We start from the raw sequence: 16786 nt of genomic DNA, 5'->3' as shown, positions 1-16786 counted from the left end.
GTCATAATCAACTGACTGTGAATCAGGTACAGAAGAGGAATTATAAAGACAAAATGCTAAGATTAGTACTCTTAGTTAACTAATGCACTAGAGAAAATTTCACTCTATTTAAGGATGATTCACAAAGAAGAAAAAGTGGCAAAGAAGTCTCATGTGTGTTATTAATTACGAAGTATTGGATGAGCATCTCAGGGAGTGGGTATTTCCTTTCCCTGCATACTTTGCCTTACTTATATTCTGTTAATGTCTTGATTACTGCAATCAAACTCATTTGGTTTGATTGTTACGCTGAAGAAATGAAGTGGCTATCTCCCAGCACAGCCTGGAGAACAAGCACGTACAGTCTCTGTAACATTTTACAGCCTTGCATGCAAGTACCAAAAATACGAAGCTGTCATCATACCACATTTCCCAAAGGTTACTCTTCCCCTTCGGAGGCAGGTATACTAAAGCGGTACAACACTGAGCTGCCTGAGAAAGAGTGACGGATCTTGACAGGGTGAATTTTTTATTTCTTTTAATGAATGTTCATTTTATCTCTTTCCACTTCCAGACTGAGGACCCCAGGGCAATTCTGAGCTCAGGTGTAGAATGATTTACATGTTAATGTGGCACAAACTGGCAGTTGTCACAACTAGTTATTTATTCTGCTGTAACTGAAATGGCATAAATATGCCTGTCTTTCACTACCGAGGTTCACTGTTGCTATTCAGGGAATAAAGAAACAACAAAAACACCAAGACCAAACAAAGCAGGAAGTCTTCTTGTCAGCAAGTGTATCCATGTCTTTGTCAGCCCCATGGAGTACTCAGTGGAAGATGGCAGCAGCTATTCATTTATTTATTTATCTATTTATTTATTTATTTGCACAATACAGAGAAGAAGCACTTAACCGAAACTCCAGGTACCATGACTACCAAGTAAAAATATCACATATCAAAACTAAATCACTGATTATTTCTTACCTTTCCAAAGCCAAAAAATGACAAAGTGTGGCCAGCCATCACTCACTCTCTTTGGCCACAACACACATCTTTATCCTTTATTATTCAGCAGAGTGAACTTCAGTAGAACAGTTTTCTTGTCCATGTCTGTGTGAGCACAGCTCAATCACCTGAGGTCAGACCACAGCACAGGAAGAAGCAACATTGGGCAGACTGGGTGGGTGCACAGCTGGCATGTCCACCATGGCTCATAAACCAAAACCAGCACAAGCAGTTGCCTGCCAGGCAGGTAATCTTCTAGGGGAGGTCAGAATGGGCTTGTGCTCAGCCTCCTGCCTTCTACCCAGGGCAGGATGGAGGGCAAGTGGTGAACCAAGGGCTTGATGCGTCTGCTGGCTGGGAGCAGGACATGCTATGAGCCCTGGGTTACTGCATGAGACTGCATGAGATTGTAAGAGCCAGCACAGTAATGGGGACATTCCACAGGGCATGGTCCCCTGCACCAACCATAGCTGGGGGCAGTTGATGAGGGTCTTGCAATGATGGGAGCTGACTAGGAGCTTGTGACCTCCTGCCACATGTACAGTCATGGAAGAAGAGTGGGAGCTGGCAGCAAAAGAGAAGGGACAAGCTTTGTTGGTGGAGGCATCTGGGAGGCTGATGTGATCTGCGGGTAAGAGCCAGTGTGCAGAGGCATCCATTGTCCGGTTAGACCTGCTGTTGCCCCAGGTTTGCTGCTTGCCTGGGATTCAGATTCAGGATGTCATGGAAAATTTGCCAAGGGCTTGTCCAGCCTATGAACCCTCATCATCAGTGATACTGGTGAAGGAAACCTTTAACACGTAATGAATGACTACAAGGCTCTGCAGGGTAGAGGGAAGGGCAAGAGGACTAAGGTTGCTCTCCAGGAGATTTTTGGAGTGTGTTAAGGACAATCTGTGATACAGGTAATGGATAAGAACAAGGGAGACTTCACTGGACCTAGTGGTCTCAAATAAGAAAGAACTGATCTAAGACGTGAAAACTGGTGGTAGTCTTGGCTGCACTGACTGTAATGTAGGAGTGAGACCAGCTGACCCAGTATAGCATGAGCTGAATTGTGCTTTAGACTCCACTGTCAGTATTCAACCCCATGCAATGCTACAGGTTTGGGGAAGAGTGGCTGGAAAGCTGCCTGGCAGCAAAAGGATCTGGGTGTGTTGATTGACAGCTGGCAGAACATGAGCCAGCAGTGTGCCCAGGTGGCCAATAAGGCCAACAGCATCCTATCAGGAATAGTGTGGCCAGCAGGACTAGAGAAGTGATTGTTCCACTGTACTCGGTGCTGGCGAGGCCCCACCTTGAATCTTGTGTTCAGTTTTGGGTCCCTCTATAACAAAGACTTTGAGGTACTAAGGAGAGTGCAGAGAAGTGCAACGAAGATGGTGAGGCACCTGGAGCACAAGTCTTATGAGGAGCAGTTGAGGGAACTGGGGCTGTTTAGCCTGGAGATAAGGAGGCTGAGAGGAGACCTTATTGCTGCCCACAACTACCTGAAAGAAGCTTGTAGCATGGAGGGGGTTGGCCTCTTCTCCCAAGTAGCAAGTGAATGGCCTCAAGTTGCACCAGGGGAGGTTCGGATTAGATATTAGGAAAAATATCTTCACAGAGAGGGTTGTGAAGCACTGGAATAGGCTGCCCAGAGAAGTGGTAGAGTCACCATCCCTGCAGGTGTTTAAAAGGTATATAGATGAGGTTCTTAGAGACAAGGTTTAGGGCTAGAGTTAGGTTATAGTTGGACTCAATGATCCTGAGAGTCTCTTCCAACCAAAATGATTCTATGATTCGATGATGATTCTATGATTCACTAGCTCCCCAGTGTCTTTGAGAAGGGTGCGGACACCTAATTCATCAGCAGACACATGTAATCAGGGGTGTTTGAGTCTGGAACAGAATCCCATCCCATACTTCAGTAATTATGGAAGAGCACACCAGTTCTGAAAGCAATTACTTACAGAAAAGAATGTGCATATTTGTAAGAACTTGTCTTATGCATCACAAAATGCAGTTCATTTCCCATAATAGATGTCAGTTGTGAAGTCACAGTTTGATTCAGCTGCTTGCATATTGACGTCAAGTTCCATCTGAGCTGTGCAAGGATAGCTGTGTGAGGTTGGTTTGTTATAATGTGTACCTATGGGGGTACAGACTCACCAGGAGTAGTAACTGAAGGCCAGGCAGTATCTCAGATGGTATTAAATGGCCACATTTCAGCAGCTGAACTGAGCCTTTATTTCTATAGATCAGGCTGTGTGAAATGAAGATGGTAATCTATGAGGTTTTCAGTCATTTAATTTGAGAATAACCTAATGTTTGCTAGATGACTGTCTGAATAGGTAGCTCAGCTGATTAAATGATCTGAAATGTAAGTTCTTACTTTTTAAATTCATTTCTATACATTTCAAATAGGTATGAATGGTTTCTGTACAAAACTGAAACACCATTGTAACTTACAATTTGTGTCAGAATACAAAAGTAATCTTTGTTCTTTGATGTAGTTCAGCTTTAACTGGCAAAACATCTGGCAAATTACAGTGAATTAAAAATGTGGAGAAAATAAGTCAGAGGATACCCAGGCAGCTTGGTCCTGTGCAAGGTGCAAGCATAAGACCTCATGCCACATTAAGCTCGCTTGAGTCTTCAAAATTTAGCAAACACAGTCCTTGTGTGGTATGCAGGCCTTGTACTTGGCTGCAAAAAAGGAGTTTTACTGTCAGCAAACACTGTGGGTTTCAATTACTTGAGAAGGAGTCAGGCAACTTGGCACTCAATCATTCTCTTGAAATTCTTAGAAGATAGGTGTCAGGGAACTGTACTTCAGCAGTCCTATTACAGTTCACTTTATATGTCAAATTCTAATTATGGGTCACATTATAACATCTTTCAGAGGTTAATACCACTGCAGAGCATAATAAGCATATAAGTCAGCGTGTTATTAAAAGGGTTCATAATATTCCATGAAAGCTTTTGCACACAGGTTAAAAAAGATTTTACCTCTGAGCCAATTTTTCTGCTGGTAAATTTAAGAAACACCAGTGACCTCAGTGGAGACACACCGAGTCCCATTTGCTGATAATCTGCCTTTTCATTTGTCTGTTACTACATTCAGAAACAAACCAGCTGAGGATGTCTGTGATATGCACTTTGTTAACTGAGACACAAATGCAATGGTAGCTGGGGGCTTGTTTGTTAGTGTGAAATTTGTCTCCCAGAGGTAAAGCATTGCCATAGAAGATTTTAATTTCTGTGCTTTATGGGCTTAGTTTTCCTTGTTTCTGTGAATAAGAAAGCTTTCTTCATGGTTAGAGTGTTGGCATACAAGTAAACCAACTTGCCTTTTTGTTTGTTTGTTTGTTTTGCTTCTTACCAGTTAAAGCAGGAAAAAAAAAGTGGCTTTAATAGACTCTTGAAATGTTCTGGAAGTAGAAATTGCAGTGAATTTTATATGGCATGTTGAAATATTTTTGGATACAGAGTATTTTTTTTCCTTAAGTACTCGAAGCTTCTTCATGATTGCTCAGTTCCTCATCTCTATCTTTTTCAATTTAAAGACATAATTTCTCATAAATCATTGATAGAAACTTTTAGTTTAACAGACCTGTGACTTATTCACTGTTTCTTTTTCTCTTTTCAAAAAAATGTTTTAGAAACCAAAATGATTTTTTCCCCAGTGTTTCCAACTGGAAATGACAACACTGTTTCTTTGCAAGCTGCCCTGTGGAAAAGAGTTGCTGATTACAAAACATAGGATGGAAAACTAGGTGTGGATTTGCCAAAGTTAGTTAGTTTTGCTTTATGTTTTTTGAGTTACTCAGGTTCAAGCTATTTTGGAAAACATATGGGTCTCATTATTTTGAATGTGACATTCTCGTAAGGGCTCTGTGGTGCCTGAGCACTACAGTGCACTGAAAATACATGCACTTAGGCATCATTTAATCTAAATTCAGCTATGATAATGTAGGTGATTAATGCCACCTAGTAATCTAGGCCCAGCTATAGTCAGGGCATACAGAAGTGCATTTACAGATTGTAATACAACTCCTCTCAAGAGAAGTGACTAAAATAGTTGAAATTCGGAAGTACAGATCATCTATTCCCTTGTTGTCCTGACTCATCTCACAAAGGCCTAATTTTTAAATGGCTGAAATTAGGTAAAGTGACTTTAGTGAATAACTTGAGTCTGGAAATTCATTCTTGCTATGTCTTTTGATAACTCTCTACCTGGTGATCCTTAGTCTCCATAGTAAAATCAGATTCTTCTAAGCAAAAAATTACTTCTTTAAACTACGCAGCTTTGATATAATTAGTGTTACATTCCAGGGCAAGCTATTGTAGCATGATGGCTAACTGCATATATTATCTGAACTAACATGCACACGTTGGGTTTGGGTCTGATTTCTATTGACGTCACTACAAATTTGTTTACCGCTCTTGATTGCAGTAGTCTCACTGGCACAAAACAGGAGTGACGTGGTTGAGTCAGATCTCCAATATCTATTGTAATGCTAGTAATCTATTTCAAATCCTCAACACAGTAAAGCATATTTTGTAAAAATATTCACAATCCCATTTTTAGTCGCAAATTCTGATTTCAACTCTGTGCAAACCCACTAATTTCTCAGTACAGAGTGTGACTGTATATGCACCAGGCACATATGAAGGTGTGAGTACTTAGTTATTGACTAGATGGGACTCATGGCTCTGCTCACAGGGTACTTCTTAGTTCAGCAGCTAGACCAAAGAAATGTACCTCAATTTTAGGATTCTGGCCAAAAAACCCCTAGGACAAACAACAATTTTACATGGATGTCTATAAAGAGGCAGAGAAGAATTACAGCCACCCAGGGACAGATTGGCTGAAGGCAGTTGCTACTACCACATGAGCAGGAAGGACCCCATTCACAAAATCAGCTTTTTGTGATGTCCCCTGCTGCACTGGCTGTGTCTTCCCTGTTGCAACCAGAAAAGTAGAGGCCCTATTGCCAAGAATTTCTTCCATTCCTTCTCCAAAAGCCACTCATCCACCAGGGTTCCATTCGTAAAAATAGTGTTCAAGCATGTAATTAAAGACTTTGTCATTATGCATATGCACGGGGGAGCTGAATTAAGTTGCATGGATTCCTTTCCATAGGCCTTGAGAAATCTGTGATCTTAATGATTATGGTGGATAAATAGCTGATTTCAGCCTGGATCCTGCTGTTAGATTAATTACACTTCCAACCAAGGTGTTTAGAGGTTGCTTAAAAAAAAAAACAACCAAACAAACAAAAAAACCCAAAAACCAAAACCAAAACCAAAACCAAACAAAGAGAAAAAAACCCAACAAAACCAAAACAAAACCAAAAAAAACCCCAAAGAATATGGACACCTGTCTGCAGTGGATACATTTATTTTTCACTTCTATGCATACCTTTGGTCTTCTCTTTTTGGTGCTGTTTCTACAATAATGTTGGTATGCTGTCTTCAAGTTCGTGTTCTTAAAACTTGTTTAGTTTCCAGATGCTAAGGAAATATAAAATCCTGTCTCATTTTGCTCTGCTGGTTTGTTTGGGTGGGTTTTGGTGTGTTTTGATTTTAGGTAGAGCAGCTACTAATTGATTTCTTAGTTAAATGAATAAAAGAAGCTGTTAGCAAATCTGGTTTTGTGTTTTCTGTCTATGTATTGTATTGAAAAGAGAAGTCAATTATTCCACAGAGTTGAAGTTTGTTTACACTGGGGTTTATTGAATGTTGATTGACATCCTTACACATGATTTAAATACTGATTTGTATTATCTGTGTTACAGAGCCAAAGGATCACGAATGGGACTGGAGCAGAACTATAGCAGCATCTTCTTTTGCTGCTTATTGGCAGAGTAAAACTGTGTGTTTATTCTCTTCCAGATAAAACCTATAGTTTTCAAAAGAAAATATTCAGCTTCTCTTTTCTTCCATTTTTCATCTTCTTATAATACTTAACTGTCTTTCTTTCAATGAAGATTTTTTTTTTTAACTTCATGGAGATTAAAATGTCATTATCTAATTTTGAATGTAAAATGGTTGTATCTGGCAAAACTATCAAAATGTTTATAAAACAATAGGAAAAAAATTCTATATCAAAAAAATTACCACTTTCTCACAAATTAACCCTTTTTTGTTTGTTTTATTTGAAACATCATTTTTAATTAAATAAATCTGAGGGAAAAAAAAAGGCAACTCATTCAATTCTAAAGTAGGTACTGTATGAACTAAAAGCCCTTGGTCTAAAGCCCTTGTTTGGACTCTGTATGTATTTGGAGACCCAGGTAAAACAGGGACCTCAAAAGTCACTGGTTTATTCCTTTCAGCCACAATTATAATATACATGCCAAGAAGCTTATTTATATTTCTTATATGAGATACAATTCCAGCTGTAATGCTCAGCAGTAATGCATTCTGACAGCCTTTGCTCAAACAACTAAAGGACTGACACAGTTAGAAATGCTAATGTTCAGTATAGCTAACACTGAAAGATGAATTAAATTAACTGAAATTACCATCACTGGGAAAATAGAATATTTCTTTTTCCCAGACTATCTTCATGTAATATTTTCTGATATTTAATTAGCTGTGTTAAAGATATCTAAATCCAGGGGTATTTCTCCCTCTGCCAGCTAATTATGGCACTTTAATTTTTGCTTCTGAGAGTGACACAGCTACTGCTCAGTGTCTGGGGTCTTTTTTCACCATGTTCTCTTCTCAGATTTGAATCCTGCGAGGTTAAAGGAAGATTCTAACGACACCCTCCAGGGTAGCCTCCTTTGAAGGCTAGGACCAAGAGCTTTGATTTCAGGTCACTCCCTATGTGGCTGCCTTTAAAGTTCATCTGAATTAACATTCAGCGATATTTTTGGCAGCTTTGACTGCCAGGAAAAATCATTACAGTGGAATAATAATACAAATAAACTTTGCATAGTCCCATTAAATCATTAAATGCCACATTGTTGTGTAATGGGAGTGACATTTCATTATTTCTAAAGAATCAAATGTGTCTCTGCACTCACTGCCAGTTTCATGATATTAATTCTGATGACAGTACACAATAACTTTAGAACAAGAAACAAAGGGATCCTAGGGCTTATATGATGCCTGCAGATACCTGAAATGAATGAAAAATACAGAGGTAAAAGCATCAAAAAAGAGCTGCACTGGGCTTTTTAAAGTCTATTCAAACATTTGGTCCAGGTTGCCAATGATATTCAATTTTTCTTTGGTCCTCTTTCTGACAAAAGCAAGTGGAAAAGATTAACAGGCTATCATCTGGAGAATATCCTTCAACTTTTGATTGTGTTTTTTGGTTTTTTACTCCACATTTTTCTCCTCACAACCTTAACATATGTTGAAGAAACCCTTCACAAAGGTATGGTACCATGCACTTGAGTGTATAAGGCATAAAACCAAACTAAACCAAACTATTTTGGTTTGAAACAAAGCTGTCTGAAGTCTAAAGATTTCTTCTTAGATGAAGGAAAATTCTTCAAAGGTATGAGGGCATGAAGGCATTACTGTATACTTTTAATGAACCGTTAAAATGTTTATTTGAAAGAGAAGAAAAAAAAATTAATTATCTGAAGGATGGCAAACCGTTTCAGAAAATCCAGGAGAAAATCACACCATATATTAAAAAAAAAGGCATGTCCTAGGGGAGCAAGTAGAGAGACTTTCAGAAATTACACCCATTCCTTCTCTGGCTGTTATGAGAATACTTCTTTGAAGGAGCATTCCTGTGTATGACACGCAAGAACAGCCAAAGTTTAGATGGCTCTAACATTCATTCAAAGGAATGAGACAGAATAAAGGAAAAAAGACTCTAAATTCATCAAGACATCTACTATAGCATAAGCATACCTCCCCTGGTCAGAAGGGGCCTTTCTGCTGATATTTCATAGAGCCATCAAGGTTTTCACCTGGGATTTCTAGCTGTGGGGAAAATTATTCTCTACGCTACAAGTGAGCATGTAATTTCCCTTACGAAAGAAGCCCAAACTGCCTAGGTGGGAAGGCAGCGAGTTGGGCAACCAGCTCTCTGTTGAACATGTTTTTTGAAAACTTCAGCCTGAAGATTCCAGGTAGTCATTAGCAAATCCTGTCCTTTGGTTGAGGTGCCTCATTCCAGGCATTCGATTCCCTCATCACTAGTGTGGCTTTTCCCCACTTTGACCTGTGTTTATCTTTTCAGTGTTGGGTCATGTCTCACACCATGTCACAGCTCCCACAGCTTCTTGTTAGTATGCTATAGTCCTGCTGCCATACAGCCAGCTGACAGCCCCCTGTGCTCAGTCCACATTTCCAAAGAACAAAATGTGCTCTGATGTTAAAAATTATTGAATATTCTGAGTGAAGCTACATATCCTCAACAGCCATTGGAAACCTGAGCAAGCCGATTACCTGTCCACTCACATAGACTTGCAGGAACTGTAAACCATGGAGAAGAAAATTTTCTGTTATTTTAGCTTATTCTTGCATTGAAGTTAGAAGACTGGAATCAAAGAAACTCTAGTGACCACCTTGGGTAATTAAAATCTCTTCTTGGCAGAAAAGGACAAACGAAAAAAAATGCTGAGTGTTTTTAAGGTAGAAATTGATCTGTCGAAGTTTGAGAACACCAGCTTTGTATTAGCCTCATAATAGCAGTTCTCACTGCCCACAGCAATTGGTGCAAATTAGAATGAAAATAAGAGTTAAAAGCAGTTTATTGTGGCCTGCGTTTCACTGACATTTCACAGACCACTTATCAGCCATGAAAATTGCATAAGCCTTAATTTTACCATTATTTCTGAAGGCTTGAAAGAGAAAGTCAATAGCTGTCTATTCCACATGAGTTTGTGGGGTGATGCTGAGTAGAATTTGGTAATAAGTCATGAGATCCAGCTTTAAGCCACAGATCTGTGTTTCTGTGGTCACTTGACCTACATTTGTGCACTGACACACCAACACATCTTCCCAAAATCTTTCCTGACAGGAGAGCGTAGAGACTTCAGTGTACCTTAGATTATCTGACTCCAATCTGCAGCCCGCTTGACCATTAGCTGTTCTGCAACTTTGCCTATCCTTTCTGGCAAAATAATGAGAGCTTGCAAACATAGTCAGAAGTTTCACATCTGTTCTCACCAAAACAAAATATATAGGGGTGTTGTTGTGGTTTAACTCAAGCTAGCAATGCAACCATGATAGCGGCTCACTCACTCCCACACCCTTCCCCCCAAACAGGGGAGAGAATCAAAAGGGAAGGGAGAAACTTGGATTGAGATAAACACAGTTTAATTAAAAAAAACCCAAATGCTAATACAATACTAGTAAATATATATATAAATATAAACAGAATATAAAATAAAAGATATTCAATGCAATTTCTGAAAAACTCCATCCACACCAAGCAGCCAGTCCCAGGAAACAGCACGTGGTCCCAACAGCCGATCCCGAAGAGAGAAGAGAGAAAAAAGGCAGAAAGGCCCATACGCCTCTCCTCTGCAAAATGCCAGGATGGCAAAAAGGCCAAACTAATGAAAGCCCCAAACAGAAGTCCCCCAGCTTCAATAAAAAAACAAAGAAGGTGAAGAATGCGAGAGAGCCTAGAAGATTCCCACTCTCCTTAAATATGAAGCATGACTCTAATGGGATGGAATACTATTATTGATCTGTCTGTATGTTAATCAAATTCTGGTCTGCCTCATCTATGCTCCCCTTCTTTGATGCCTCACACCTGTGGGCAGAGCGCTCAGAACGTCCTTGGCTCTCAGATCAGAGCAATTAAAAACATTAACTCTGTGCTGGGGTGTTATCTTCTTATTCTCAAGCTAAGTCCAAATAATGACCATGCTAGCTATGAAAAAGAAAGGTTTCTAACTGCATGAAGAAAATTAACTCATTTTCAGTCAAACCAGCACAGATGTCAATAAAGAATTATAACCAAAGCATTTTTCCTCTTCAGATTTCACAGGTTTTTAAAGAAAGAAAGTCCAGGTCTTCTGAGCACGTTGATCTCTTGTACTTCTCAGTGCAATTCCATACCATGTGTCAAAGTACTTCCTCCTCTTATTCCTGTCATGTAAAAGTCTGAGGTAATGTACTGAGTCATAAAGTTAATATAGCAACCGGACTGTTTCTAACCAGCTATCAAGACCACTCAAAACAATAAATTTTAGTGATCTGAAAGTACGACCTTTCTGAAGAATAATTCCTACTCATTTAAAGCTGGTTTTCTGTGAACATTGGAAGATTGATCCTACCATGGTCCACAAAGTACTCCACCCATTGGAGTAAGGAGTGTGCTTAGGGACTTCACCCTCGTATTCTCATAGTTGCTTTGCTCCTGTTGCTCGTCCTTCGCACCCCCTAATGTGAGATGACTAGTACAATAGTGCAGTGACCGACCACCTCACATCCTCATAGCAAGGTAACCTTCACAATCCTCCTCACTATAGCAGAAATCCAGCACAGAGTATAGCTCTGCTCGTATGTTCTATTAAAATGTCAGCCACAAACAGGGTCCTTAAATCCCTTTGAATTTGTCTAATTTGTCTAAAGCTCAGTGATTTCAGTACATGGCCTGATTATGAAGTTAAATTTACACCTTATGTCTCTGGTAAACTACTATGTCTTAAATTAAGGAGAGATTTTTTTCATAAATAGAATCAGTAACAGCCAGTGCTCACCGCCGTGGAATTTCCAATGCAGCGTTGCAAAGAAACATGCATGGAAAATTACCTTAGTGATTAAAACTCAGCCAGTCGGAAGCCTTCAGGTCTGCAATATCATTCAAACTGACAGAATAAAAATGTTTGACCTGATCTGTCACATTACAGCACTCTCAATCTATTTATGACAGTCTGACTTCATCCCATCAGACAGCTTCTTGTGCTTGAAGAGCCATTAGGAAGTCCTGCATTGTCTCTGTAGGTATTTAGCCTGTGGTGCTGAAACAGTGATTTTGAACCACAGCCACAGCTCTTCATCTGAGAGAAAATTAAAAAAGAAAAGTAATATGAGGTTCACAGAACCAGGAACATGGAAGCACCTCAAGTAATATTCTGGATGGTGGTCTGAGGGAACCTTATCTTTTCCATCTTCAGGTGGCTACCTTGCCAAAAGTGCATGCTAACACCCATGGGACTCCAAGGACAGCAATGCCAGTCTGGTTCAGCATGACTTTGATGGAACAAATAATTTTGTAACTGCCTTCCATCTTAGGAAATTACTGAACCAAATTCATATTCCCCCCTTCTCCATTGTTACCTTCCTATTTCTTTTATTCAAAACTGATTTGTCTGCTCTGTTGTGCCTCAGCACATGGTGAAGCTGGGCTATGGGCCTCATCAGTTTCAAAATGTACAAGAATACTGTATTGAGGTTTCACCTCCGTAGGCTGCTGAGCCTTCTCAAACAGTTAAGTTGAAGGAGAAATCCTCCTGCCACTTTAGACGGGCAGGAAAAAACTGATGCTTTCATGGTCTTTGGAAGTGTAGCAAGATGTTTGGCACTTGTCACAACAATGCAGATTGCACCTATATCGAAGTATGCAACTAGTAATTAGTTCAGTATTTTTAATAGCATTTTGCTATATATGTCAGACAAACTTGTGTAAAAAAAAAAAAAAAAGAACGAAACAACACAACAAGGTGCTTCCGATAGATGAGAAGCTTCGAAATTATCTGTCTGCAGGTCATCGATTCATTGCTGGTCGTTTGTACTCGTTGTCACCATGTTGGGTACCTGGCTGTGGAGGCTGTTTGGTAGCAGCTGTGAATGTTACCACTGCAGCCTCACCCTTCCTCACTCACAGGCAGAGGTCTGCTCCACCTCATAGCTGCTGGCCTCCATCTGCTCTGGGAGCATACCAGTGACATATGCAGCTGAGCTCAGGGACCAGCTGCGGGTTTTATCTGATCACCATGGAGTATAAAACTAAAATACATTCCTTTAAAGTGACTCTTTTTTTTTTTTTTCCAGATCTGACTCATCCTTGGGGGAAAAAAGAAAGATAAAAAGAAACATCCACCTATAAGCATCATCTCCTCATCTGACAGGACTTAGTTTGCATTTGACACTTTTTACTGCTGTCATGTAAGGACCAGAAATCATGGGCGCAATGGCAGAAGATGTGGCCTGCAGCTAAAATTGCAGCACAAGACATTTTTTCTCTCAACTTTGAATTCTTTTAATAGACAAACCCTAAATATGAACCAACAAAAATAGTGTAAATGAGCTCATGGTGCAACTGAAAGAATATCTACATGAAAGACAGTAAAACCAGGAATAATTTCAATATGGTTCGCAAACTGTAGTTCACATCCTTCTCAATTTCCAAACAGTTAAATGGACTTTTCTTTTAGGTGATGCACAAATTATAAAGCCAGCCTAATTCTATATCTGTGCACAGGTCCTAATAAGATCTTCCTAGTCTACGAGTGGTCAGGTGGTGAACCGACACTCAGCACATTTGAAACTTTCCACAGTTAAGAATACTTGAACACATTCAGTGTGAGCTCCAAGCAGATTAACTAATGCTTGGCTGGTTTTGTTTTCCCAACCTAGGAAAGAAAAGAAAAAAGAAGGGAAAGGGAAATGGAAAACGGAAAGGGAAAATGGAAGGGGGAAAGGGGAAGGGAAAAGGGAAAAGGGAAAGGGAAAGGAAAAAGAGGAAGAGGAGGAAGAGGAGGAGAAAAGGAAAAAGAAAAAGAGAAAGAGAAAGAGAAAAATTGTTGCATAAACTATGCAGCTGAAAGGAAAGAAAAATAGCTAGCAACCCCAGTTGGTTAATGTCATTGCTCCAAATCGGTTAGCAATACACTTACACGTAGTTTTTTAAAGCCTGCTTATCATGAAAAGGATATTTTCTCCTCTCTACTTTTAATCCCAGGGGAAAGATCTGAATTATGCCCATTCAGTGAATTCAGGATATGATAAATAAATAGTTTAAAAGCTCTAGATACTTTATGCTGATCTTTCTCTTTCAAAAGACAAAGTAACCAGGTTTAAATGGTCTTTAGATATGAAATGACTGGGGAAGGTTTATATTAAGAAGTGGACATGCTAACTGACTACAGAGACTAAAACATGAAGCCTTTAACAAATGGATTGCAGAAATCGTATTCCTGACAATAGCTGCTTGAGGTTTCATACCTGCCAGCCCAGCACATTTTCTCTTCTCCCTGGAGGAGATTTAAGCTGAAATGAATAGAGAATAAGTCTCTACCTAGCCATACAGAAGTAAACTAGCACCTGAAACAAAGGTGAAAAGTAAGCCCACTTGGTTTCTTTCTTGGTATTGCTAGGGCATACCTTTGCCTTCTTCAGCACTTTCTACAGTAATCTTGCTCCTTCTCAAACACAAACACCTGCAAGTCATAATGTCTGGATACAAGCTCAAACACATTTAAAAACTTCAAGGGGAGGAGGAAGACTAAGAAAGACTGATTGCTGAGTGCCATTAACTTGTTTCAATCAGCCATACAGTTTGGATGTTAGTCATTTAGTTCCAAGATAATGCTATCTTAAAATTATCTCGTTTTATTTCTTTACTATTAATCATCCCTTGCAGTACAATTTTATGGGCACATTGCATTTTTCAGCTTCCTAGAAGATAGATCCCTGCCCAGAGGACAGTACAGTACACTGGAATTCATATAAATTCACCTGCATATACAAGAAAAAATAGAGAGTACATACAGCCTCTGAGGAATGATTCACAAATAAGATAAGCTAAATTGAGCGCTTAGGTAAAACAGGCACATGAAGAGTAAATTTTAAGAGTAAATGAAGGCAGCAAAGAAGTGGGTGTAAAATTAAACTGAAGCAGAGCTGTAGGTGACACTGTGGAATTTTGCTGAGCTTGAAAAGCAAGAATGAAGAGCTTAAATGTAATGCAGTAAGTCACTAGATTTGATGAGGCACTTTAAAGAAGGCTCTTGTAATGCAGAGAAAAGTAATGATGTCCTGTCTGCCATGGGCTTCTAAGACTGGACTTCTGCAAAGAAACATTCCCATATAGATGTTCTGGTTAGCCCAAAATAGAAACAAGCATGCTGGCAGTCTTATTGTCAGTTCAGATTTTTTCAGGTCACCTGTATTATTATTTTTCTTAATCATCTTCTTCTTTAGCCAATATTCTTGGTTTCATAATGTGATGTATCCAAACAAGATATTCACAGCTGTAGTTCCCAATGAAGTGGTCCACTGCATTTCATACTAGGCTTGAGTCAAAAGTAAAAATACTGTGTGAAGCACCATGCCCATTTTGTGTAATTGAACCACATTTGTTGAGAAAACTCCTGCCTTGTAAATAAATAACTTGCAATATGAGAGATTCCGATTCAAACTACATCTTTGCCTGACTTTCAGGATCTGAAACAACTGTCTCTGCTGTTCAGGAATCCACGAAGAGTCAAAATGGAGCAGCTTTTTTTCTTCTGTGGTGTCACCAACAGTTTATCCAGTTCTAAACCAATTGAAACTACTGCCAAGTGCTTTTCTTGCTAAAATACCCTTTATAATATATTATGGAACCACCTCTAAAAGCCAAGTACATAACTAAACGCTTTGCAATGCTACAATATGTCTGTTCATTCCTTCAACCCTTTTTTTAAGATGTGATATGCACCCTGGCAGATACATGAAAGATTCAAATGCTACGGTCCATTTATAGCACAAAGTGCTTGTTATTTAATCTCCCATCACTAGGACAACTGTCCTGGAAATAAGGAAAATACGTTATCATTAAATCACAGTTTTATAGGCATGTTGCTAAATAATTGAACAGCCTGTCATAAAGGAATAATCATGTATAGATATGAAACTCTGTGTAACATTTTGTATCCAACTATTGAAGGGAAAATTGAGGAGGAATAATTTTACTTGTTTGCATGATTAACAATTCAGAGAGCCCATCATATGGTAGGACTGAAGAGTGGCAATTAACAATGCTTAAAGTGACAAAACAGATTGAACTTAAAAACTCAAACAACCATAAATCTGCAGTGCTGGTGATGCACTTTTACATACACTTTATCCACAGCCCATGAATGCCAGAGTTTAGTGCATGAATTATAAAAGGCTATCAAATAACATAATATGACATCAGTAAGTTGCCGTACAATTTCTTTCAAAGCTCTGCAAAGACTAAATTGATGGTTGTGAATGTGTTTTAAGTAGGGCTGGCCAGTACACAAAATCGGGAAGATCTGGAAATATTTTGGAAAAATTCAAACTAAGGTTTCTACAACCACTAAGTCCCTGGACAGAATGAATGTCCTATGCTTGCCCAAGCAAGTAGCAGATTACTTCTCAAGTAGACTGGCTGCAGTCACTGCAGCAGATCGTGTATAAACATTCCCTTTTAGAAAAGTAGAGCAACACACACACACACAAAAAAACCAACAAAAAAACCCCAAACACCCAGAGGTTTATTATTTTACCCTTGTATGAAATCAGTAGAATGAAAATAAAAACAAGCCTCACTGAGCCTCTTGGGAGCAAAGATCTAACCACAACGAAGTAATAGAGGGTGGAGGGGGTTTACAAAGGCTTTTTTCCCCTGTCCCCATTAGCACTGGCTGCTGTGGTACCTGCACACTGGAATCTATGTCGTGATTTGGCTGTGCCAAATACAGACATAACCAGAGTTACAGCTGCATACTGTAAACAGACTCAGCCCAATCTGACCCTTCAACTCGAAAATTGTGTCTTTTGATGAAATTATAAAACACACAGTGCATTTTATGTGATAAGCAAGAAATCATGTTTAATAATGAAGACAATGAATAAGCACATATGTGTGCTATGAGCTA

Source organism: Caloenas nicobarica, chromosome 1, assembly GCF_036013445.1.
Source record: "Caloenas nicobarica isolate bCalNic1 chromosome 1, bCalNic1.hap1, whole genome shotgun sequence".
In the NCBI taxonomy this organism is placed as follows: Eukaryota; Metazoa; Chordata; class Aves; order Columbiformes; family Columbidae; genus Caloenas; species Caloenas nicobarica.
The sequence above is the reverse complement of the archived record's forward strand: the minus strand, read 5'-3'. Positions refer to the sequence as shown.